Source organism: Marmota monax, unplaced genomic scaffold, assembly GCF_021218885.2.
Source record: "Marmota monax isolate L192 unplaced genomic scaffold, Marmota_monax_Labrador192_F-V1.1 WCK01_AAM20220418_F8-fsc00016, whole genome shotgun sequence".
Taxonomy (NCBI): Eukaryota; Metazoa; Chordata; class Mammalia; order Rodentia; family Sciuridae; genus Marmota; species Marmota monax.
The window spans coordinates 12,716,993-12,742,627 of record NW_026695209.1 but is presented as its reverse complement, the minus strand read 5'-3'; the positions used below and the strand labels follow the sequence as shown (position 1 = coordinate 12,742,627).

The 25,635-nt window shown below is 33.4% G+C and overlaps 1 protein-coding gene across 7 annotated transcripts in view; it reads right to left on the bottom strand.

Moving 5' to 3' along the window:
- Positions 1-25,635, bottom strand: part of Nrip1 (nuclear receptor interacting protein 1) — an 84,772-nt gene that overhangs the window by 33,438 nt on the left and 25,699 nt on the right. For 6 of the 7 annotated variants that reach the window (XM_058574571.1, XM_046430485.2, XM_058574572.1 and 3 more), the window contains one exon: positions 11,129-11,246. The exons of the other annotated variant lie outside the window; for it this stretch is intronic. The gene's annotated coding sequence lies outside the window, so the exon portion shown is untranslated. The remainder of the gene's footprint in view (positions 1-11,128; positions 11,247-25,635) is intronic. 7 annotated transcript variants of the gene reach the window in all.

Here is a 25,635-nt window from a genome sequence, read left to right as displayed (position 1 = left end):
GTAAATGAAGAACAATTAGTGATAACAAATCGATGAATTAGGACAGTAAATTAGAAATTACTAGCAGGTGAGCTTGGGTCATACATGACATTTAGGGCATACCAGACTCCAGGCAAGGGCAAGATGCACTGAATCACACTAACCATTTTCTTGCATATAGATTTGCCCTTCAACATTTCCTTTCTGCAAATCTGAAAACCTTTAAAATACCTATATCTAAAAGTATATATCTTAATGTATGCATCCTTTTTCTTTCCATGGATCTAAAGAAATTGTTTCTTGACAAGAGGAAAATCCCTCATAATAAATCTAGTAAACCGTTCTTAGACAATCCATCATGTTATCATTTCAGACTTAAATTTTTAAAATATGGCTCATGAATTTAAAATATCAAATAATCAAACTTAAAATACTACACATCTTTATAAAGTACTTGACCCAATTGTACTTTAATAACATTTTCAGAAAATATGTACTTGAAAAAACAAGTAGGTATGAATTCTGAGAAAATTTTTCAGCTAGTATCAAAATGTTGAGGTAAAATTTATCTACATGATGTGATTCTGTGTATAAAGAAATAAGTGCAGTGTGTTTTTACATATAATTTATATAAAGAAAATATGAACCCTAAAGTTAGCTCTCAGATTATTCAGCTCCAGTCCTACAGAGGTGATATGCATTATGTCTCAAGCACAGAAAGCCAATTCACTTGGATTGAATCCAACTAATGTATTTGGCAGTTAGCACTAGCAGGCCACAAGAGGAACAACATGCCCCACAGCACAGTGAGCCCACAAGGCTATCCAGTGTTTATGGACATGTTTCATCATGCCCAAGAAACTCACACATGTTCAGAAACAACTTTCTTAAAAGTTTATTTTAAATTAAAATGGCTTTTTTTCCCCCTTGGAAAAAAGCTTTGTCTTCTATAACAATTCTTTGAAAACTCAGAAACCTGAATGATATGTGATGTAATTTCTAATGAAGCTGGGCCAAACAGCTCTACTAGACATATAAATCACCAACTGGTTAAAGTGAAGAAGAGGAGATAAAGAAGAACTTTACTCATCATCCCCTCCACCCCCCCCACACACATTATAAATAAATCACAGTTGCCAGGGGGAAAATGTGTCTGTAATTCCTAAAGTAAATTCTAAATTTCCAGGAGATAAATGTTATGGGGAGAAAACTTCTCCATTAAGTTTATCTGAGAATTCGATTTATAAATTATGTTTCACCCTGGTAAAAACCGGGCATTTGTAAAAATTGTCTTAAGCTTACAATGCCACCCTTTAAAGTCAGACATAAATACATGAAAGAAATGGCAAGCAGACAGGAATGAAGGAGTTAATGCCTTTAGAATTCAGTTTCCATCATACATGGGTGACTATCTCTTTAAATAATTTAAATCCTCTCCATCAACTACAAAGCTGTTTTGAAGCCATTTAGCTTTGTTCTTTACATGTGTTCTAATTAAGAAATGACCTTGTCATCACACACACCAGAAATCCGGGATTATTTCCTACAGCAAAAATGCACAAAGCCCCCAAAAAAAGAAAAAGAGGGAAGGGGGAAAAAAAGACTTTTTCCTCAGTTCCTCACTAAGGGAAGTTGTTGGTTGGCTGAACCACTGAAGCAGTTTCACTGCATAATTTTTTTTGTTGTTGAATGTCACAGGGCGGGTTAGTGTGACCTTGAGCTGCATCAGCAGCACAGCAAGGGTCGAGATGCCTGCAGGCGCCCTTGTACTGGATTTGCAAGACAAAAACCTTCAAACTGGCTGAAGGACATCTTAAATCTCTTCAAAGGTTTTCCCGAACTAATCTGGGCTGCTCTTAGCAGGATCTGTGCCAGTGTGAGAAGCAAAATTAAAAACAAGGTCTTTGACAGGATGTTGTCTCCTCTTAACCCTTCCCAAGCAGAACAGAACAAATTACAAGCATTTGGGGGAGATGGTTTACCTAGAAGCATTCTTTCATAACAAATTATGTAAGCAAGCAATCACAAAGGATGAGGCAGCTATTAGTTCTCAAAAGTAAACAACCCTTCCATTATGCTTATTAAAGAATTCAGGTTGAATTTTTTTCTTAACCATATTTTAGAGTAGTGAATGTGAAACTTAGAGCTCTATTTGTATCTTTTAGATCTGTAGCAAAGTGACAGGTTAAGACTAAGGAAATACTCCTATAAACATTAATTTCTAGAATTCATTTAAAAAATAAGCTTTTAGCTGGTAAAATCATGAATTTCCTACATATTGCATATAATTTACTAAAATCACAAGTAAAATTATATCACATAATTACTAAATTTCCTATTCTTGATGAGATGGATATATAAGGTTGATAAAGAGAAAAAATGATCATAATATCAAAAGTAGACAGAAACTCCACAGAGTAAAGCAACCTCAGTCTTATTATGAAAAAAATCAGAATGAAATTATGTTTTTATAGTTCCAACCCTTGGGCCAAGAGAAAGTATTACTGCCAGATTAAAGTTGTCATGGTTTGAATATGTTTTCCCAAAATTCACCAGTCAGAAATTTAATCTCAAATTTACATGTTAATGGTATTTGCAGGTGGGGCCTTAGAGAGATAATTTGGATTAGATAAGGTCAGGAGAGTGAGGCCCCCATAATGGCATTAGTTGCTTCCTAAGAAGAAGAACAACTGGCTAGCAAGCTTGTTTTGCCACCTGATTCCCTCTACCATGTTACAATGCTGCAAGAGGCCCTCAGCAGATACTGAATAAATACCAGCACCATGCTTCTACATTTTGGTCTCTAGAATCATGCGTAAATAAACTTCTATTATTTATAAATTACCCAGCACTAGGCATTTTGTTATACTAACAGAAAATAGACTAAGACAAGGGTGTTTGATTCTTCCCTGGCAAGCCCTCAAAAATTAACTTAGTAGCTACAGTTGGGAAGTTTTAAAATAAAACAGTCCTAACTCTCAGAAATAGTCCAGTGAAACAAACAGTTATAATACTTAAAATGCAATATTCTAAAATCAGCACGTCTCCATCTATAATATTAGTTTGCTACCATCAGAGGCAAAGTATATCATGAGTAGTTCTAAAGAGTAGTTAGTGTAAGATATGGAATTTATTAAGGTTCACTGGGTTACAAAATATTCCCCTTCAAAAAATAGAACAAATAAAGATTATGTTGAGTTTCAATCACTTTCACACACTTGAATTTATTTGGACATATTTTCCCAAATGGCACAGGAAAAGGGGTAGCATGATAAATACGTAGTGGCTACATAATACATGAGCATGCATAGTTCATGTGATCTCTTCTTTAGTCACCAAGTAAAAGGACAAGAAGTATATATCGTGCTAACTGCTATGAATGGAGTATTTAAAAAGTGCTCTAGGAACACAGTAGGCTCTAACTAGGTTTTAGTTCATGTATGTATGTTCAGGTGGCAGTGAGTGATGGTTGAAGAGTAAGGGCTGGCCAGGCAGGAGAGAATGGCAGCTTTTCTAAGCTATAGAAATAGCACTTACAGGACAGAAAAGAGCTGGAGTGATGAAGGAAGGCTGTCCAATGTGACTGCAGATTAGACTGGAAATACTACTGGAACCAAGGACTTTGAGTCAGGGCCATGCCGAGGAGCTGATCTTTATCTGGTGGGCAGTGAATGACTTATAAGTAATGATATGATTAAATGCATATTAAAAATAAAAACAGAAGCTGTGGGGTTGTTGATGGCTTAGAGAGGAGAAGAAATTGTGAACCAGTTAACGCAGAGAAGAAATCACATTTGAAATAAGGCAAGGGAAGGAAAGTTGAAGAAAAAGCTCTGAAACAAAGAAGGCTTGTTTGAATACTTATGAAGCAATTTGTTGGTGCTATTAAATGAGGTGTTATTTAACAAGGAAAGATGAAAATTATTAAAACAATTACCTCAAGTCTATATGTGTAAAACATGGTTAAAATAATTTAATACAAAATTTTAAGAAAAATAATATTACTGTAGACGTACTTAACAGAGACAGAGTCATGTCTCATTTAAAATCTGAAGTCTGTACATCCTAAGTATCAATATTCATTAAGTATTAAGTGAGAGTTTTCTTAATAAGACAGCAACATTTACCTTTTCAGAATAGTATGAGGGCTATTTCCTTGGGCTATAACAGCAAGATGCCTGGCTTATGTTATAATATAGTCACTAGAGACAAGAGTTTCATCCAATGCTAATGAGAAAAAAATTAATTCAGCAAACATTTACTGAGCGCCTACTATGTTTAGGACACAGAATTAAATTATAAAAACTCCCAACATTCTGTGAGCACCAGGCTGCTAGATTATCACTTATAATGATACTAAGTCCTGAAATTCCAGCTCACACCATGACATCATCATGATAAAAAGACAACGAATAAAAAGAGCTGTTAGTAAATCAAGTCTGACTAGCAGCCATCTTGGTTTTCCCATCCCGCTGACAGGTACACGATGCATTCCCAGAACTCTCAGGGAAGACCCAGTACCCATGTAATTTGAAGAGTCGTTAAATACCCTAGAGACTGACTGTCCTGCTAAGACCTCACAAAGAATTTAACAGAGTATCAGCCAAGGTAAAAGGGTAGAGAGTGACAAAGAACTGGAGTCACTAGAGCCAAGTAAATATCTGCCAGAGAGCAGACTGTACTCTCAGAAAAGGAGTGCCAGCATTGGGGATCAGGTTGAGGCAAGTGGAGGGGAAGGTCACACAAAGGAGAGAAGAAAAGAGTTGAAGGCAGACTTGAAGGGAAGCCTGTCATGCCCCCAAAAGAAAATATCAACTTCATTATGTAAAATCATTACAAAAATAACCAAAGCTCCAAAACCTCTGAAGTAAGGAGTCTCATCACAAAAGAAGGATTTAGAGCTCCTAAGTCATAAAAAGGGCTAGCACTTAAAAGCTAGGGTTACTGACAGAGCATAACTAGGAATGACCTTACGAGTATCCACAAATAAAATGACTTCTCCTTGAGTAAGCAAAACCAACACTAGTAATAAGTTCCAGTACATTCTATGTATAGACATTAATAGAAAAGTGGGTAATATGATAAGGCTTGAAGATGTTAAAAAATATTACTAATCTACATACATAAAAGCTAGATTATTGAAATAAAAATATAGAAGATTCTGCTGACAATTACAAAAAAATGAATTGCTATAAAACAGCAAGTCTCAAAGTAAGGTCCTGGGACCCCAAAAGATTCCCACAATCCATTCAGGAGGCATAGGAGGTCAACAATAGAATATTAGAATACTAAAATGTTATCTGCTCTTTTGGTATCTTTCTTTCATGAGGGTACAGTGCAGTCATTCAGAGGTTATAAATGTGTCACTGCTTTGATGGCTAATGAAATGCATCCTTGTGCATTTTTGAATTTTTAAAAGTTTTTTCTCAGTTTAAATTTCTAAAACAATGTCAGGTAATGACTCTCATAAACAAAAACGCTCTTGGATCCTCCATGATTTAAGAATAAAACCCTGAGCTATATCCCCAGACCTTTTTAAAATTTTTGCTAATTTGCTAAAGCTGGCATAGAACTTGGCAATCCTCCTGCTTCAGCCTCTGGGTTGCTGGAATCACATTTCTCTGTCACTTCACTATATTACCTTCTATATTAAATTGGAACAAGAAAGTAAACATAACTACAGTTTAAGAATTGCTCTTGGTCTATTTAATAATCAAGAAGTATAATTTTGTTTGTCTTTAAACAATTGTCAATTTCATGAATTTCTACTATAACTATGCAAGATAATAAATGCTCTTAATACAGAAAAGTCCCCAGGATCCAGCTGAGGAAATAATTTTTTTTTTTTTTTTTTTGGTAATGGGGATTGAACCTGGGGGCTCTTTACCATCAAGGTTACCTCCTCACTCTTCCCCTCCCCACTCTCTGACATAATCTTGCTCAATTGTTGAGGGTCTTGGAGTTCCCAAATTTGCTGAGGCTGGCTGCAAACTTGCAATCCTCCTGCCTCAGCCTTCTGAGTCACTGCTATTAAAGGCATGTGCCACCATGCCCAACTAACCTTTCGAAAAGATTAGGTGGTTAAGGACAACTTGAAATAGCTTTCATTTTTGCACAGTCACTATTCTGAATTTACCATACAAGAAATAACAAATCTACAAATTTGTTAAAAGAAGCAGCTACAAGGGTAAGTGATAAACTAGCGTTTAGTGGATTTAATAATATTGTCAGGAAAAAATACAATCAACAACATAGTAATATACTTCTTAAGCCAAGACATGAACAAAATGAAGAAAGCAAATGAAGCACAAATTTTTTAGGAAAAACATCAGGAGACAAGGCAGAAAACTGTTTTTAATGTATATACTGTACAAAGGTGGCATGTGAATTGACTGGAGGAACAATCAAGGTGTCACCAACTGAAAAAGAAGCTTTAGCATTCATTGGGGAATAATAAGAGGAAGCATGGCAGCATAGTTTGCTATTGAAACTTTTTGTAATCTCACAGGACTAAAATTTTCAGTAATTAGAAACTTTTATGGAATGTGACAAAGTAATTTGATGTCTGTTGAGTTTAATGAACAATTTGGACTTACATTCTATATCTTTTGCTTAATTCCTAATCTGTCATAGATAGAGGGTTTTAAAAAGTACAGTAAAAGTGTACTTTTTAAAAAGTACAGTAAAAGTGTACTTTTTAAAAGTTACTAAAAATAATGAGTTACTAAAATAATGAAATGAAATAAGAACATGCAAACAAAAATTGGACCTTCCTTTCAGGTTTACCACTGTTAAGGACCAGGATCTATGTAAGAAGTGAAAGTGAATAGTCAGTTTGATCAGCAAATTTTTAATTATTTAAATTATTGAATTTGAAACCATTCATGAAAGAGAAAAAAAAATGAGTTGATAATGAAGGTATAGTAAGGATTTTCTACCCAAAATAGTAGTTAGATTAATTTAAATATTAGGTAACAGACTTAAGGAAAGTCCATTCTTTAAAGATACCAAATTGTGAAGAAATGCCAATCAGGTTAATGCTTCCCATTGTAACAGTAGGTTAGCATTGACTTAAGGAAGGCCTGTTGTCTATGTGCATTTTGCTATTGGAAGCATTATCATTTTTGATTAGAGAAGTTACTCAAATAAATTGGACTTTTAGGAAAATCTGGTGGCTGTGAGGGATGTGGGCAAGGACATCAGTTAAGAGGAAATCACAAGGCTGTGAAATAAGACAGTTGGCTGTGAGAAAGGGAATTAGGAGGGGATGGAAGCAATGTTGGAAACTGACAACACTTGGTTTCAGCCAAGCATCCAGATTTTCTTACCAAGGTTGTCTACGAAGCCAGGGAAACACCAATGAGACAGCCAACTTGCTTTATGGCAATTAATTCCAACAGAGGTGACTTAATAAGATTAAGGATTGATCTTGGTTTCTCTAGTACCATGGTCCCCCTGAAAACTTGAGTTAGAAGTTTAAATACTTACTAAAAAGTTGCTATTTCTTAAACAAATAATTTTACACAGTCCAATTATCAGTGGTTTTCTTTCCACACTTTTATTCCCTTGTTAGTACAGAACAGTAAGATATTTTGAGAGAAAGACTCAACACATTCACGTAACTTTTGATATAGTATATTGTTATAACTAGTCAATTTTATACTCTTGTTATTGTTAACCTCTTACTGTGACTAATTTATCATAGGTACATATGTATAGGAAAGATAACTATAGGTATAGAATGCTGTATTATCTGTGGCTGTAGACAACCAGTGGGGGCTTGGATTGTATCCCATGTTCTTTGAGAAATATTTTCTAAAGTGTGGGGAAAGCATTTCCATGAGTTCATTTACTTGACTTTACCAATGTGGCAACACAACTGTTAAAACCAGTTGAGTCACTGGTTATTTTTTATCTTTATATAGACAGATAACTCTATGTGGAACATAAGTTTTAACACTCAAGATATTTGTTAAAATAGTTATCAACAGGCTGGGCACAGCGGCACACGCCTGTAATCCCAGCAGTTTGGGAGGCTGTGGCAGGAGGATCAAAGGCAGCCTCAGCAACAATGAGGCACTAAGCAACTCAGTAAGACTCTGTCTCTAAATAAAATACAAAATAGGGCTGGGGATGTGGCTCAATGGTTGAGTGCCCCTGAGTTCAATCCCTGGTACCCACTTCACCCGCCCCCCACCAAAAAAAAAGTTATCAACAATACAAACAAGCTAGGAAAAAAAAAAGTATTATAAAGAATTCTCTGCCACGTGTGGTGGTGCATGTCTGTAATCAGGATCACAAATTTAAGGCCAGCCTCAGGAACTTAGCCAGGCCCTAAGCAACTTAGTGAGACTCTGTCTTAAAATATAAAACACAAAGGGTTGGGGATGTAGCTCAGTGGTAGAGTGCCCCTGGGTTAAATCTCCATTACCCCCCCCCCCGGCCAAAAAAAAAAAAGGAATTCTTCCCAGTGAAAACTTATGGCACATAACCATAAAAACTCCTTTCAGTGGGAAAAAATCATTATATTCAAGAGTTTCAGCTAAACTGATTCATGGTCAATTATCTAATTCTACCCAACATATTCACTTCTTTTTTGTCATTAATTTTTGTCAACATTGGCTAATAAATATTATACACTGAAACAAAGAGAGCACTAAAAAATATGAAAATAAAATAAAGGGTAGAATTATTTTGTTAGTTACTAGACAGGTAACTATTTCTTTCAAGGGGAGCTAACAAGGAGCAAGGGAAATCTGGCTACCCATGATACTCAAAAGCTATGTAAACACTTCATGTTTTATATGGCTTGTAATATTCATTAACCAAATTATTTTCTTTTTCTCCCCCCAACCCTCCCCTATGTTCTCTCACTCAAAAGGATATTACTGTTCTTAAAAGTGAGTGTTTTTAGAGTGTGACAATACAATAAACTATAAAAAAAACTCATAAAACACATTAGTTCAAAGTCTTCAATTTGTCATAACCAGTCTACCAGATCCTACTTTTGGGGACATAGTTCACTGAATATTAAAAAACCCACTGAAGACATATTTGCCTCAACATCTTCCATGCTTATTTGAACATGGGCTCCTCATTCAAAATGAGGAACCGTTTAACAAAATTCGTTTTACAAAAAATACACTTGACATATTCATAGCTTTTAAAATCTTGAAAAATTTTGAATATACATAAAGCATATAGAAAAATCAATTCATTTTTATGTCTTAAACAATCCTTTTTATCTAGAAGAAATATCTAAATTTGATTATTTTCTAAGAGCAACTCATTGGCTATATATCTTTCCTGGATGACTATCTATGATTTATTTATCCAACCATCACTAAGTGATTGTTAGTTACCATTCTGGTTATTTGGTAAAACAAAGGTAATTACAAATTAAGAACAAACTAATTATATCGACTCTTGGGAATGCATGCTGTTATAATTTTCACTTTAACAAATTTAAAGTTGAGAAAGGAGATTAATATTCACTATGTTTCATCAAATATATAAAGCAGGGGCTGGGGTTGTGACTCAGCAGTAGAACACTCGCCTAGCACGTGGGAGGCGCTGGGTTCAATCCTCAGCACCACATAGCAATAAATAAAATAAAGATATTGTGTCCAACTACAACTAAAATATATATATATATATATATATATATATATATATATATGAAGCAGATTTCAGACTATCAGCAAGTCATTAATGCATAATTATACTCCAATCAATGAACTTGTAGTATTTACAAATATAAATCTAGTTGATGTAAGTTCCGACTTAGAGGAAAAAATACAGGAAAATGTGAAAAGCAAATCCCAACCAAATAATTACTAGTAGATTTAGGCAGTCTTTTTAAAAATAATATTTTAAAAACTTTTCTGGTGAAATTATAAGATGATATAAGCATTAAGGAAAGCAATTAAAATAACTTCATAGGTAGGCACAGTGGTACATACCTATAATCCCAGCAATTTGGGAGGCTGACAGGAGGATAACAAGTTCAAAGCCAGTGTCAGCAACTTATTGAGGCCCTAAGCAATTTAGTGAGATCCCATCTCAAAATAAAAAATAAAAAGGACTGGGGATGTAGCTCAGTACTTAAGCACTCCTGGATTCAATCCTCGGTACCACAAAACAAAACAAACAAAACCCACAAATTTATTATTGGGTTTTCTGAATTTAATCAGGATAGTTCAGGATAGTAATGAAAAGGGGAGCTTTGTCACTGGACAAGCATATTATGGCTACAGGTGAAGAACAAATTGGATTCAAAGTTACCATCCCCTTTTTGAAACATCATGGTCAACTAAAACAGTGAATTTTAGGATGCTGTATACTGTTATCTCTTTTCTGATCAAAGTCTTCAGTTAGCTGGTTAAAAGGTAACTCTGCACAAGTAATTATGGGAACATAAACAACCACTATCCCTTTTCCCCCAATTGACATGAATTGCTTCTGCCCAGGAATAAAAAGCATTAAGGTTCAAGAATGTAAGATCTGACAAATTTATTTAAGTTGTAGCTACACTAGAAAACGGACATGTTAATCTGAGTATAATTAACTACTCACTCATCTCTAGTTCACTGCCCACCTACTTGTGCTAATTCAGTTGCTTTATCATTTCCCAGAACTGCCTTTTAAGAGGTAACCACTTTACATAATTCTAAAAGTAATCACATACCTACACTACAATGAATCCACAATAATAAAACAAGTTTCTTTTTTCCTCAAAACAATAATTAACTTTTTATCTGAAACCAGATTTCTATTTCAGGTTTTATATTGACTACCATCTTCTGTGGATTTGGTAAAAACAAATTAAGTATCATCAACACAAATACCATTTCTTCTTTCAAGCTCCAAAATCCCTCTCTCCAGTAGTAATTCACTCACTGAATTCTCATGAATATATTTTTATTGCATTTAACCTCCTTTACTCTTGATTACCTTTATTTATTTTCATTTATTCTTTCTTTGTAAGTTCCTTAAAGGTAGGATTTTAACCACATTTCCTAGTGAAGTACTTCACAGAGATAAAGCACATATCTGGTGATTTTAAGCTAATGTACAACTAAGGAAAAATATGTAAAGCATATTAAAGTCGTAATGTTAAGCCCCATGGACTCTTGAAAAATACTCTCACCGTTTGTCTCCAAGGTTTGAGCCTCTGCTTTCTGAGAAAGGAAATCAAGAAGGCTGTTGAAAAGCAGCTCTGATGTCATCTGGAGCCTTCTCAGGTCCTCCTTCAGTCAACTGTGCATCTTAAGAAGAGGGAAAAGATGGTTTGGAAACTATTCTACACCAGATTCAGGAATATCTTTTGTGAAGTTCAGTAAACTCTTCTTGTTCAAATTCAATGCAGAAGGAGCCATTTGACAGAAAAATATAAATTACTTATGAACATCAGTTCATCAAAGGAGAGCAAAAGATCCTTGCTTTTCAAATAACATGTTTACTTAATTAATAAATGTTTATAGTTCCTAGGTTCTGCATATTAACCTTGGTTAATTTCAAATTTCTAAGAGTGTTCTGTTAAGTCAATTCAATTGTTACATTCAAAAAATCCTTAATCCGTCATAAATATATATTTCAAAAAAAAAAAGGAAGAAAAAAAGACCTATAGTTTCCCTCATATTTTTTCAATTTCAAAATACCAGCAATGGGGGGCTGGGGATGTGGCTCAAGCGGTAGCGCGCTCGCCTGGCATGCGTGCGGCCCGGGTTCGATCCTCAGCACCACATACAAAACAAAGATGTTGTGTCTGCCGAAAACAAAATACCAGCAATGGAACAGGGCATGGTAGTATACAGTGCTAGTTAGCTGGGAGGCTGAAGCTGGAGGATCACGTTAAGCCCAAGAATTCCAGACATGCCTGGGAGACAGCATGGAACCCAGTGTCAAAAAAAAAAAAAACACCAAGAAAGAAAAAAGTATCAATAACCAACAGTATACCTTTTCCAACACAAAATCTGATAAGAAATATTAAATGCCTTATGCCTTGTTTTGAACAACCAATAAAAATAAATAAATAAATATAAATAAATAAATAAATAAATAAATGCCTTATGCCTTATATCTGTACAAAGACATACTCCAATATCTGAAGTAAATCTATTGTATTTTAATAGCTAAAAATTGGAAATATGTATGCCCACTAATAGGCAAAGAATTATGGCATATCCATACAATGTAATTTTACTATTCCACAACAATATACTATGCTATATTAATGATAATAAAAACATGGATGATTCTTAAAGTAATTATCCTTAGTGCAAGAAACCAGACAAGAAGATACATATCCTCTGCAATTCTGTTTGCATAAAATTCTAGAAAATGCAAATTAATCTATTGTGAAAGAAAATAGATCTGTGGTTTTGCCTGAAGAAGGGAGGTACAAAGGGGGCGGGGGGGACAGAAATATGTGCTGTTTTGAATTGTGGTGTTGGTTTCATGGATGTGCATATGTCAAAAATTATCCAGTTTTATACCATAAACATGAGCAGCTTATTGTATGTCAATTACACCTCAATAAAGCAATAAAAACATGGATCAAATGCCTTAAAATGTTTTATGTTCCTTGATATAGCAATAGCAATTCCAAGTCTATCATTTATCCAAATAAAAGAAAACAAGAAGAAAAAGAAAAAGAGCTTACTACAGCATTACACACCTATGATCCCAGTGATTCAAGAAGCTGAGGAAGGCGGACCACAAGTTTGAGACCAGCCTCAGAAAATCAGTGAGGCCCTAAGCAACTGAGTGAGACCCTGTCTCAAAAACAAACAAAAACAATAATACTGAAAATATGTAGAAATATTTAGCTATAAAGATGTTCATTATGGGGCTGGGGATGTTCATTATGGGGCTGGGGATGTTCATTATGGGGCTGGGTTAGCACGCTCGCCTGGGTTCGATCCTCAGCACCACATAAAAATAAAATAAAGATGTTGTGTCCACCGAAAACTGAAAAATAAATATTAAAAAAATTCTCTCTCTCTTCTCTCTCTCTCTTTAAAAAAAAAAGGATGTTCATTATGTACAGCATTTCTAATCGCAAAAAATCAGAAATATCATTAAATGTCAAAGTAAAAAACAATTAAACTAATAAATAAGTAAATCATGGAATATTATTACATCATGAGATACTATGTAGTCATTAAAATATAGAAGAATATTAAGTTAGATTAAATGATATACATAAAGTGATTAAAATAGGAAACAATATATTTTCAGCATTGTTGAAATTATTTTAAAATTATACAAAATAAATTCAGTGATTATTTGTGCATTTAGAAATATTTTCATTCATTTGATTTATAGTTTCTAATTCTTTTGCAATAAGCATGTATTGGTTTTCTAACAAAAGAAATTAAAGAATGAGAACAGCAATAATCTAAAAGTGTCTACTCTTTCGTACAAGTATAAAACAAACACCTCTAAGAGGCAACACTCGTGACAGATGTAGTTCTGGGCTACCATGCCATCTCCACCAGTGATCTAAAAAATATACAGGAAAACAGAAAAAAAATGGGAGGAATCATTAAATAAGCTACATGCTTTTCCATTGCCAAGGAACATTTGTCACTCAGCAAAATAAGCACAGAAGGCATTATCCCGTTTGATAGAAGGGAAACAGGCACTAAGCAAGGACCCAAACTAAAGATCCTGGACACAGACTGGACCTTGACTATAAAATTCTGATAGAAATTCTCAGAGGAGTAGAAGACAATCACTTTTCTATTTATACCTAGAAGGAAGTGATTCACACATGAACTTAAAAATATCCAAGTTTGCAATTATATTAGTACTCCTATTGGAAAGTGCCTGGACCTTGGGAATTTCCTTAATTCCCAATCCCCAACCTTGGAAGCCAAACCCCAGGCAAGCCCCTTGTCAACATTATCTACCAAACAACTGAAATTCTAGAATTGTTCTATTTTCACTGACATTTCCTCCTTTATTGAAAAATATCATCATCATCATCATCATCATCATCATCTTGGGGGAGTACTGGGAACTGAACCCAGGGATTTTAACCCTGAGCTATATCCCCAGACCTTTTTAAAATTTTTTGCTAATTTGCTGAAGCTGGCATAGAACTTGGCAATCCTGCTTCAGCCTCTAGGCTGCTGGAATCACATTCCTCTGTCACTTCACTGTGCTATATTACCTTCTATATGCAAGTTGGAACAAGAAAGTAAACATGACTACATTTAAGAATGCTGCAAACAGTAACCTCTTGTAGGATTTAACTTAATGAGACTTCACTATCTTTCAGCTAGGTCGTTTTTGGTATAGGTATAGAAAAAACCCAGTCAGTAAACAGGCACATTCAATGAAGAATGCTGCCAACATCTTCAGAGGAACATTATTATTAAAGAGCTGGTCAGTGCCTGCAGATAATGCCCTGAAGCCTAAGAAACCTTTACAACTGCTACTCTTAAACACTCCCAGGACCAAGAACTACTAAATTTATCTAATGATAGCTACCCGCTTCTGAGCAGTTACTATGTGCCAAACATAATACTAATAAACATTTTATGAGGGAACTATTATTATTCCATTTTATAGATGAGGAAATTGAGTTTAAGCTACTCCAAATCACAAAGCTAGTAAGAGCTGAAGTAGAATTCAAACCCTGGTAACATTTTACTTGGCAACAAAAAACAAAAGCAGCAGGCTCAGCAGTTATTTGAAAGACAAATAACGGACTTTCTCTAGTGCTATGCATATACAATGGTCTCAATTTACATAGTACATAAAAAAAAAACCACTAGATACCAGTATTTGATGAAGCTCATTAGTCTACATTTTCCATCTAAGGAGTTAAAAATATTCTAAAAATATTCACAATTTGTGCCTGTTATTCTGCTACTTTCTAGAATTGTTGGATTTAATGGGTTGTCTTTATTAAAGCATTCTTATACCCCTCGCCTTTAAGCTCAATGTATGACCTCATGAAGATATAAATTTTACAAATATTTAAGTAATAAAAGTTAACGTAAGTTAATATAGAATAAACTACTCTCACAGATTACTTCAATGTTTCTTAAATTAATAAATGGGTAAGTTTAATCTCTCATACAAGTCAATGAAACTGAATGTGTTAGATGTGTTTTGTATCATGACAATAGAAACCCTGTCTATGAAATGAAAATGTTTAAATAACATTGTCATACTTATATCATAGAAATGATATGGCAAAACAATCAGAATGTGATGTTGAAAAATCAAGATACTATTCACTTTTGTTTACTGTTAAACAAATTAGAAGCCTAGGCACTATGTGCTGGAATTACAACATGAAAAAGAAACCCTCAGTGTACATCCATGAGAAACAGACAAAAACAAGGAGACAGAAAATTAAGAAAATAATAGAGGCATTTAAACAAGACACAGAAAGGAAGCTACCTTACATAAAATGATACGGGAAAGCTTCTCCAAGAAATAACATTTAAGATATTTCAATATCTGAAACCCTAACCATAAAAACAAAATAAATTAAGTAAAGAAAACTTCCAATAGAAAGTTTAGCATGTGCAAAAGACATGGGGGATGGTACTTGCCTGTTCTAAGAATTGAAAGTGACTCAGTGGGTAGCAATGAGCCAGGAAGAAAATGGTAAGAAATGAGATTAGAGTAAGCATAAAATGTGAACTCAAATCCGTTTTATGTTACATGTACGTTATTGAACACTCAGGTATACACATAGTACTAAAAAGAAAAAAAAAAAAACATAATATAAAAATTGATTAATTCTAGGTGAATAGTTTTGTTTTTGTTCCTTAGTATTTCCCACACATCCCAAAACTCAGTTGTACAAATATTACAGTGAAGAAAAAAACAGGATTAGAACTTCTAGTCCAGTACTGAATCAAAGTGGTCTAAGTATATTGCATCGTACCCAAATTTTAGGGAGAAATATTCAGTCTTTTACTTATAATTATGGTAGTAGCTGTAGTTTTTCATTCCCTTCTACACCTAGTTTTGGAATTCATTCATTTGGTTTCATTACAAATGTGCTAGCTCTTGTCCCAATTCTTTTTCTGCATCTACTGGGATGCAGGATCATGTGGTTTTTGTCCTTTATTCTAGCAATAATGTATATTAATAGTTTCCATGTTAAAGCAACCCTTCCCTTCTAAGATATTTGCCTTTACCTAATATCACACTAACAGTGAAAGTCTAATGTTTTCCCCCTAACATCATAAAAAAGACATGGATGTCTGAGGTGAGGCTTACTCAATATAATAAAGCAAAAAATATAAAGACATATAGATTGACAATATCTTGTGGGCTGATACTTTGAAGGAATCTTTAAAAAATAAGAACTTTTAAAATTAATAAGAAGGTTAAGAAAGAAAGGTTGGTTAGATCCAAAACCAAAAAAACTCAACAGCATTTCATGTATATGTTAGCAACAGAAATGGATTTTATTCACTTACAATAATAGCAAACAAAACAAAACAAAACAAAAAAACACCTTAAGTTTAACAAATGTGCAAAACTCATACACTCTAAAGTACAAGATAGCTAGGAATAGTGGCACACTCGACTCCAGAGGCTGAGACAGAAAAAAACACAAGTTTGAGGCCAGCCTGGGCAACTTCACAAGACCCTGTCTCAAGGTGAAAAATAAACATGGCAAGGGATGGTCAATTTTTCCCAAATTCATCTATCAAAATCCATCATAATTGTTTTAAGCCAGGCCTGGTACTGTATGCCTATAATCCCACTACTCTCCAGGCTGAAGCAGGAGGACTGCCAAGTTTGAGGCCAGCCTGCACTCTTTAGGGATACTCCATCTGACAATAAGAGGGGCTGGGAATATAACTCAGTGGTACAGCACTTGCCTAGCAGGCGTGAGCTCAGCCCTACGTTCTCCCCAGAACAGAAGGGGGAAAGATTAAGGTCAAAACTTACTATAAAGCTATGGAGAAACCAAAATCATGTAATACTGACATAAAGATAGAAAAATAGATAACGCTACAGAATAATCCCCATAAAAAACTCTCACATTCATGGTCATTTTATTTTTGACAAATGTACCATAGCAATTCAATGGAAAAAGAACGGTCTTTCTAATAAATGGTGCTGAATAGTTGAATATCCACATGCAAAAGTAAATAAATGATTAAGTGTAAACCTTTATTTCACAAATGTAGTTACAAAAATAACAACATTTGTTTGGATCACAATCTGAAGCAACAAACTTAAAAACTGAAATAACTCAAAAACAACAAAGCTTCTATAAGAAACAGAAAATATGTGAACTAAAGTTAGGAACAACAACAACAAAAAGTTAGGAACAAATCCTTAAATATAACAGGAGCACAAGCCATAAAAAAGAGAAAAATTGAACTTTATCAAAATCTTCAAAAGATATCCATTAAATGAAAAGTAAGCTCCAGAATGGGAGAAAATATTGTAACTCATATACATATAATCCTTACAAGTCAAGAATAAATTAACCACTTTTTTAAAAATGGGCTGAGAATTTAAGAGATATTATATGAATGTCGAGTCAACACATTTAAAAAAAAAGAGATGGATGTTCATCATCATTACCAGTTAAGAAAAATACAAATAAGTTCTCACTGAAATTTCACTACGAATCCACTATAAGTTATAATTTTTAAAAAATGTTGAGGAGGACAGGGAGAAAATAAAACCCTCCTAAATATTGGTGTGTACATAAAATGGCATAGCCACTTTGGAAAACAGGCAATTATATATATATATATATATATATATATATATATATATATATATATATATACACACACACACACACACACACACACACATACATACATGTATATATACACACACATATATGTATATAATATATAATATATATAATATGTATAATAAAATATATTTTTATATATGAGTGTGTGATATATATTATATATACTATTATATACATATATAATATATATCACACACACACACATAATGACCCAACAATTTCACACATGGATAGCTAAACAAGAGAAATAAAAACATTCCCCAAACTTATATGCAGACAGTGATATCTCCATCAATCACAATAGCCAAAATCGTGAACAAACCAAATACCCACCAACTAGTAAAGGAACATAAAGTGGTAGCCAAATAAAGGTATTGGGTCCATCTACAACTAAAAAACAAATAAACAAAAAACAAATGGAATAAACTATTCATAAAAACAAACTCAAATATCAGAAACATAATATTCAGTGAAAGAAGCTAAATAACAAAGCATTTCAATATTGTATGATTCCATTTATATATAAAATATCTAGAAAAGCTAAAGTGCAGGATAAAGCAGATCACTTCCAGGATCTGCAGGAGATGGGAGCAGACCTTGTGAATGAGTATGAAGGAACTCTTTTATTTATTTATGTGTATCTTTAGTTTTAGGTGAACACATTATTTTGTTTTTAATATGGTGCTGAAGATCAAACCCAGTGCCTCATGCGTGCTAGGTGAGCACTCTACCACTGAGCCACAACCCCAGCCCCTGAAAGAACTCTTTAAAATGACCAAAATGTTCTAAACCTGGACTGTGACAATGGTTGCACACTTGAATCTTCACCTCTTTCATATACTGTTGGTAGAATGTACTACGTTGGTACAGCTGCTACAGAAAACAGCTGAGCGGTTTTTAAAAAATAACACAGAATCATTGTATTGCATTTCAATCCTAAAGTATATATGGTAGGGAAATGAAAATTTATGTCACATAAAAACTCATATGCTCATAATAATCAAAAGGTGCAAACATGTATCTATCAATTGATGAGAAAACAAAGTGAGATAAATTCACACAACAAAGTGTTATTTGGCCATAAAAAGCAAAGAAGTACTGATACATGCTACAACAGATGAATCCTATTATGCTGAATGAAATCAGTTACCAATAACCATCCATGTATTGCATTATTTGATTTACTTGGAACTCACAGAACAGGCAAATAAACACAGATAGATCAGTGGTTGCCCAGGACTGGGATGGGGAAGGATGGGAATGGGGACTGATGGCTAATGGGCACAGGGTTCCTTCTAAGGATCAAGACACTGTGAAAGTTAGATGATGGTGCTGGTTGCATATAAAAGCCAGAAATGATGAACTAAACAGTTTAAATGGATGAATTTTATGACATATGAATTATATATCAATAAACTTTAAAAAGAAGACAATTCACCTGATATTTATTAAAACATTTATTAAAAAGGTTTGGGGCTGGGGTTGTGGCTCAGTGGTAGAGCGCTTGCCTAGCATGCGTGAGGCACTGGGTTCAATCCCTAGCACCACATAAAAATAAAATAAAGATGTTGTGTCCACCGAAAGCTAAAAAAATAAATAAAATAAATAAAAATAAAAATAAAAAAGTAATTTGCAGAGTAAAAAACTGGAGTTCTGATTTTACTTATTTGTTTTTGAGCTTGTTTCATACTTATCAATAGTTCATGAAGTATTCAATTAATTGCAGCTAAATAACTTTTTAAAAAGTAAAGCATTTTTAATATACCATTAACAAACATTATAACATTTAAAAATTCAACATTAAAACATACTAAGGAACAAAAGTAACAAAATATGTAAATATTACATGTTCTATATGAAGAAAATGTATTGGAAAATGTTAGCAAAGGATCCTAAACAATCTATTTAAATGGAATGACATGCCATTCTTATGACAAATATTTGATAAAATAAAAAGACAACATCATTACCCTACGAACACGTGTGACTGCTCATATGGTGTGACACTACATTGTGTACAACCACAGAAATTCAAAGTTGTACTGCAATTGTGTACAATGAATCAAAAATGCATTCTGCTGTCATATAATCTAATTTAAATAAAGTAATAAAAAACAAAAGGACAATATTCCCAAATTGAAACACTACATTTAGAGTTATACCAATCAAAATTCAAGACGATCTATAAGCTGATTCTAAAACATCCATGGAGCAGCAAAAGCCCATTACAGAGATAGCATCCAAGCACAACAAGAATATATCAGGGCAAGGTTTTCTTAGGACATAAAAGGGCTAATTTTAAAGCAAGAGATTAATAAATTCAAAAGCATTAATATGGAAAACTTCCATTCATCAACAAGAAAAATGAAAAGATGATTTACAACACCACAATACAAGTAGCCATTCCCCCCAAACCCTTAATATTCAGAATATATGTATGTATGTGTGTACTCTATAACATTTTATTGAAAAGCAGATAAAATGCACAAAAGATCACTCTAAAAGAGGTGTCAGACTCAAGCAGCATGAAGCAGGTGTTCATGGTGGAAGAGATGGTATGGTACAGGGTTTAAAGATCAAGCCCTCTAATTTTTAAATTCTGTACTGTATTTGTAATTTTTCTGTATGTGCTGTTTTAAATTTTTAAAAATATAAAACTACATATTTGCATGCACAGTACTTAATGAACAGTTTTTAGGACATAACAGATAAAATACATGAACAAGCATTTCATAAAAGAATAATGCCAGTGGTGAAAAAAAAAAAATCACATGAAAAAATGTTTGACTTTATTATTAATCACCCTGTAACAAATTAAGTATCATAAAAAGATGCCATTTGGGACCATTAAATTGAGAAAAGTTATCAAATAGGAGCTTCTGATATATTACTAATAAAATGTAAATAAGTTCAATGATTTTGGAAAACAATTTAGCATTATGTCATATAATTGAATATGTTCTACACTTTTCTTGGGTATATATCCTACAGTCTTGCACATGTGAAGCAGAACACATGAAATAATGCTGACTTAATGTATGTATAAATATATATATATACGTATATGAATGTAAGTACATCGTGTATATATGTATAATAAATGAATCAATACAGATAATCAAAAACAAAGCAACAAACAAAAGCACAACAACAAAATATATGTCCATTAAAACAAGAATAAATAAATGCACAATGAAATATTATCCAGCAATTAAAATAAACGAACTGTAACCATACAGCAAAAAGAAAAAAAATAATAATTTTTAAACCAACATGAATGAAAAAGCAAATCTTGGGAGACAAAAACAGAATACTACCATTTTCACAAAACTTAAAAGCACAAAATTAAATAATGTTACTCAAATATACACGTGAAAGAAAAAAAGTATTATTAAGAAAATAAGTGACTAACATAAACTTTAAGAAAGTGGTCAGACTGGTGAGGGCAGCAGGTTCAAACAAACTCGAAAGAAAAGTCACAATTTGATGCAATATTAGTGAAGTTCTGATTCTGTGTTTACTGTTGGTTCTTAGGGGGTCAATTTAATATTGGGCTTCACAATTTAAATACAGGTTGAGCATCCTTAATTTGAAAATTTGAAATCTTAAAGACTCCGAAATCTGCAACTTTTTGAGCATTACATGATGCTTAAAAAGTTTCAGATTTTGGATTTCTAGATTAGGAATGCTCAATTGGGTAATGTTTATGCAAATAGTCCAAAATGCAAGAAACTCCAAAATCTAAAGATTCATAGAGGTGACACTCAAGTATATTCTTGTTTACACTAAGTGTTACATAATAATAATAATGATAATAGGAGCTTTACTTGGTAAGAAATCTTGTTTAGGTAAGCATCTCAGTAATTTTCATATATGAACAAATGCTAACTGCTAGGCAATACATTTTCTTCATTTTCCTTTTTTTAAAATAAAAAACAAAGGAGAACACATACAGACATATACTCAAAATAAGCTGAAAGTAGACTTGCAGATAAAAACTTATATAGCTTGTTAGAAGAATGAGGATTCATTATCTACTATCATTTTGGCCTGAAAACTAACGCCAATGCTTGCTTACTTTTCTTGCCAATAAATTTTAGAATGGTCTCATGGGAAATGGGTCATTTCATAAAAACCCCTTAAGGTGAGAAACAGGTATGCTAGAGTAATTCAATATGCTTCAGATTCTTAATGAACTGCATTTATTCTATAAATCTAAACAGGCTTTTCTTCCTAGCTGAGCAAACAGGCCAGTAATCATAAACTAACCATGACTGGCCAAAGTGTGATGAGAAATGCCTAATCATCTTGAGCAGTTTCCTTTTATTATATTCAATAAATATAATCTCTTATATTTATTATATACTACTTTTGTCTCAAAAAAAATTACAATTCAATTTTACCAACAACCCTGCTTTATAGGTAGTGGACATATTATTAAGCAATAATTACTGAATACAGAAAAATTATCTTTAAAAATTAAAAATAGCTAGAAATGCTAATGATATTCTATATCTACTTTCCATTTAAGTATTTCATGAGTAACTAGCACGTGAAAGGTACTTTACACACAGATTGAAAATCTTAGCTGTATGCTGCATTCTTATCAAATGTAAAGAAGTATAATAATCTGGTTAAAACTTCTTATTTAAAAAGAAAGGTCAGAGAAAAGCAATTCCTCTTGATAAACACACATAAAAATGTTGAATTGATTTTGTTGGCTTGGATTCCTATTTAATGATATGCATGAATGCTATAATATGCTGCAAAATATTAGAAAGCTAGGTGAGGTAGATCATCTAGTTGGCAGTTGCATACATCCTTTAGAAGGGTGACAGCAACGTGCCATAGTGAAGACAAACATAAAATGAAGTCCTTACCATTGGTTTTATGGTGTATTTATTTACTATATTTTTATAAGCTTTAAGACTTCAGAATTGAGGGATTAATTCATAGAATAAATATATTCAATATGCAATTTTAAGACTAGAATAAAATAACCACTAAATATATTTTCAGCATAAATGCTTTTTTGAACACTTTAAAATCACTTTCAGTATTTCCCCTATTTGTTAAATGGAATACAAAATACTCAATCCGTGTAACACTTAATCTATTTTCTATTCTCATTATTATTCTTTTAATTTGTATTCTATTAAAAGTCATTTTCTATCATTAATGGTCATTGTCATACTTTTTGAAAATAAGTAGTTCTATCATTAAAAATACTTCATATAAACAAATATTTCTTTGATACTTTCATTTGGATGTCTAAAGCATCTCAAATGTAGCCTATCAACAACTGAGTCCCTGTTTATTCTAATCTCAGATTGTATCAACTCCAGTCTTCCAACTGTTCAGGTCAAAAACCTGACTGCCACACCCCATATCCAATTTGACAGCAAATTCTCAGGGCTTTTTCTAAAAATATCGGGAATCCAACTACTTCTTACTGCCTCTATTCATGTCATCTTCATCTTTCCTGGATTATTAAAATAGCCTCCTAATTGGTTTTCTTCGTTCTATGTTTAATGCCCCATTGATCTATTTAATACAACTGCCACAGGGGTTCTTTTTGGGTTGTCTTCTGCTCAAAACTGTCTAGTGGCATCCTAAACCCTCTAACCTTATCTCCTATGGCTCTTTCGTACTCATCCCCCACCAGCCACAGGGATCTCAAATACTTCCTTTTCTCAAACATCTACATCACTATCTCCCATACCAACTCAGTTTTCACTTCTGGGTGAAGCTTTCTCTGAACACAATCTAAAATTTCATGCCCCCTACCACAGATTTTCCATACCACCTTCTCTGTTTCCATTTTCATTAGCACTCATTAATAAGATACCATAAAAGTGAACTGCTTCATTGTATCTATCTCACCAATAAAATTAAGCTTCCAGGAGGGCAGCAATGCTTCCTCTATCACTCTTTTACTCAGTATTTTATTCCCAGGGCCTTGAAGAATAACTGGAATACAGCAGGCACTCCATTCATGACTACATTTCATGGTCTCACAGGAGAGTTTGCAGCAATTAACAAAGCTATGTGAAGACACTGTGGTGGCCTCCTCAAAGACACACTTTTTCAGCCCTTTTCTTATTTGCTGGCAGAACATTCACTCTTCTCCCTCAGGAGGTGAATCCTGATTAGGTCAAATTACTCATTTTGACCAATTATGTTTACTCTAACCATAAGGGGTTTAGGCATGGGTATATGACATAATTTTGTTGAGTGAAGTTTACTGGGAAATATTTTCCTCACTTAAAAAAAACAGCATGGGAAAATGCCCACCTTGCAACAATGAAGAGTGCCACTGTCAAGCAAAGGACAAGGGAAAATGTCACGTGGGTCAGTCCTGATAACACTATTATGACAATTAATTAACTGTTTGTACTCTAAACTTTCTGGTAGGTAAGATGATACATTACTTACTATTTAAGTATCATCTTTTATTACTTATATTTTAATTAACTTATAAATACTGTTCAACCATTCTGTTTCCTTTAATGTGTTATGTCAAACTAAACTGAAGGTGGATTCATTCACCTGATGGAAGTCAGGTGCTTCTACCTTGCCCACCGCTTTTTTTTATGCTGTATGACTACAGAATATGTCATATCACAATAAAAACAAGGTATTTTGAGCTATTTTCTGACAGTAATAATGTTATGAACAGTGTGGCTGTTCTTAATGGAAGAAGTGAAATATATGACCAAAGCAAATGCAGCCAAGTATAGAAGTTTAAAATAATGTAAACAGTAAAACCATGTTCCAAACCACTATGTGCCTAGCAATGCTCTGCAGAATGATAAATACTTATCCAAAAAAAGAAAAAAAAGAAGGGAGGAAGAAGGGAGAAAGAATGCTGGATGGTAAAGGGGAGGAAGGGGGTATAAGACTAATAAACTCAGGGGATGATGAATTAAACAAAGGTAATTATGTTCCCTTTGTGTATGTATACACTCCAGAAGGCAGTTAGGGGATACCATTCACTTGAGACATTCTCCTTCAACTCTGAAGCAATCCTAGTCCTAGTGAGTCAGTGATGGTTTGAGTCAAAGGATTTTGATTTTTAACTCAAACTACTAGTAACAAAGTCAAAACTGTAAATGTCTAAAACTGTAACTCTTCAAGTTCCCAGTATAACTTAACACGATATAATGCCTTTTCATGAATGTCCAACAAATTTGAAAATTCTTATAAATTTATTAATGAAATGTTCCTATCATCGAATAACATATTCTAGAAATAATAGGACAAAAATAAAGAATATTAAAAATTTTAACTACAGAATACACTTAATATCTGTAATATATGGTAAATAATTATCAATGTTTATTTGCTATTATTTTCTAAAAATTATTTGGATGAATTATGGCTCTGAAAAAAACTTACTAAAAGGAGATTTTTACATCACATATATTTTTGGACAATCTGTGGCTTTACAGTGTTAATACAGGCTTAACTTATACATCTTCTGTGCCTTCTGCACAGAAGAAAAGGGAAGATTTTCCTTTGAAATTTTACATAGTCTCCAACAGTAAGTGAAAGCAATAAAAATTATTCTGTTGGTAAAACTTCAAACACAGTCATTGGATCAATTTACCTGAGACTTTAGTTCAGAGAGGATACCTGATCATCTTAAGGTTGACTATATACTGATCTCAAGTGTAAGCCTTACCTCCTCCTGGTCCTTACCTCCTCCTTGCTTATTCTTTGGGGTTCTACAAATACAGGAAATAAGGCAGAAGCACAGAAGATGTATAAGTTAAGCCTGTATTAACAGTGTAAAGCCACAGAATGTCCAAAAATATATGTGATTTAAAAATCTTTTTTTATAACATATAAGTTGGTCTCTGTGACTGCTAGAAATTCAGAAACAGGTCACAGGG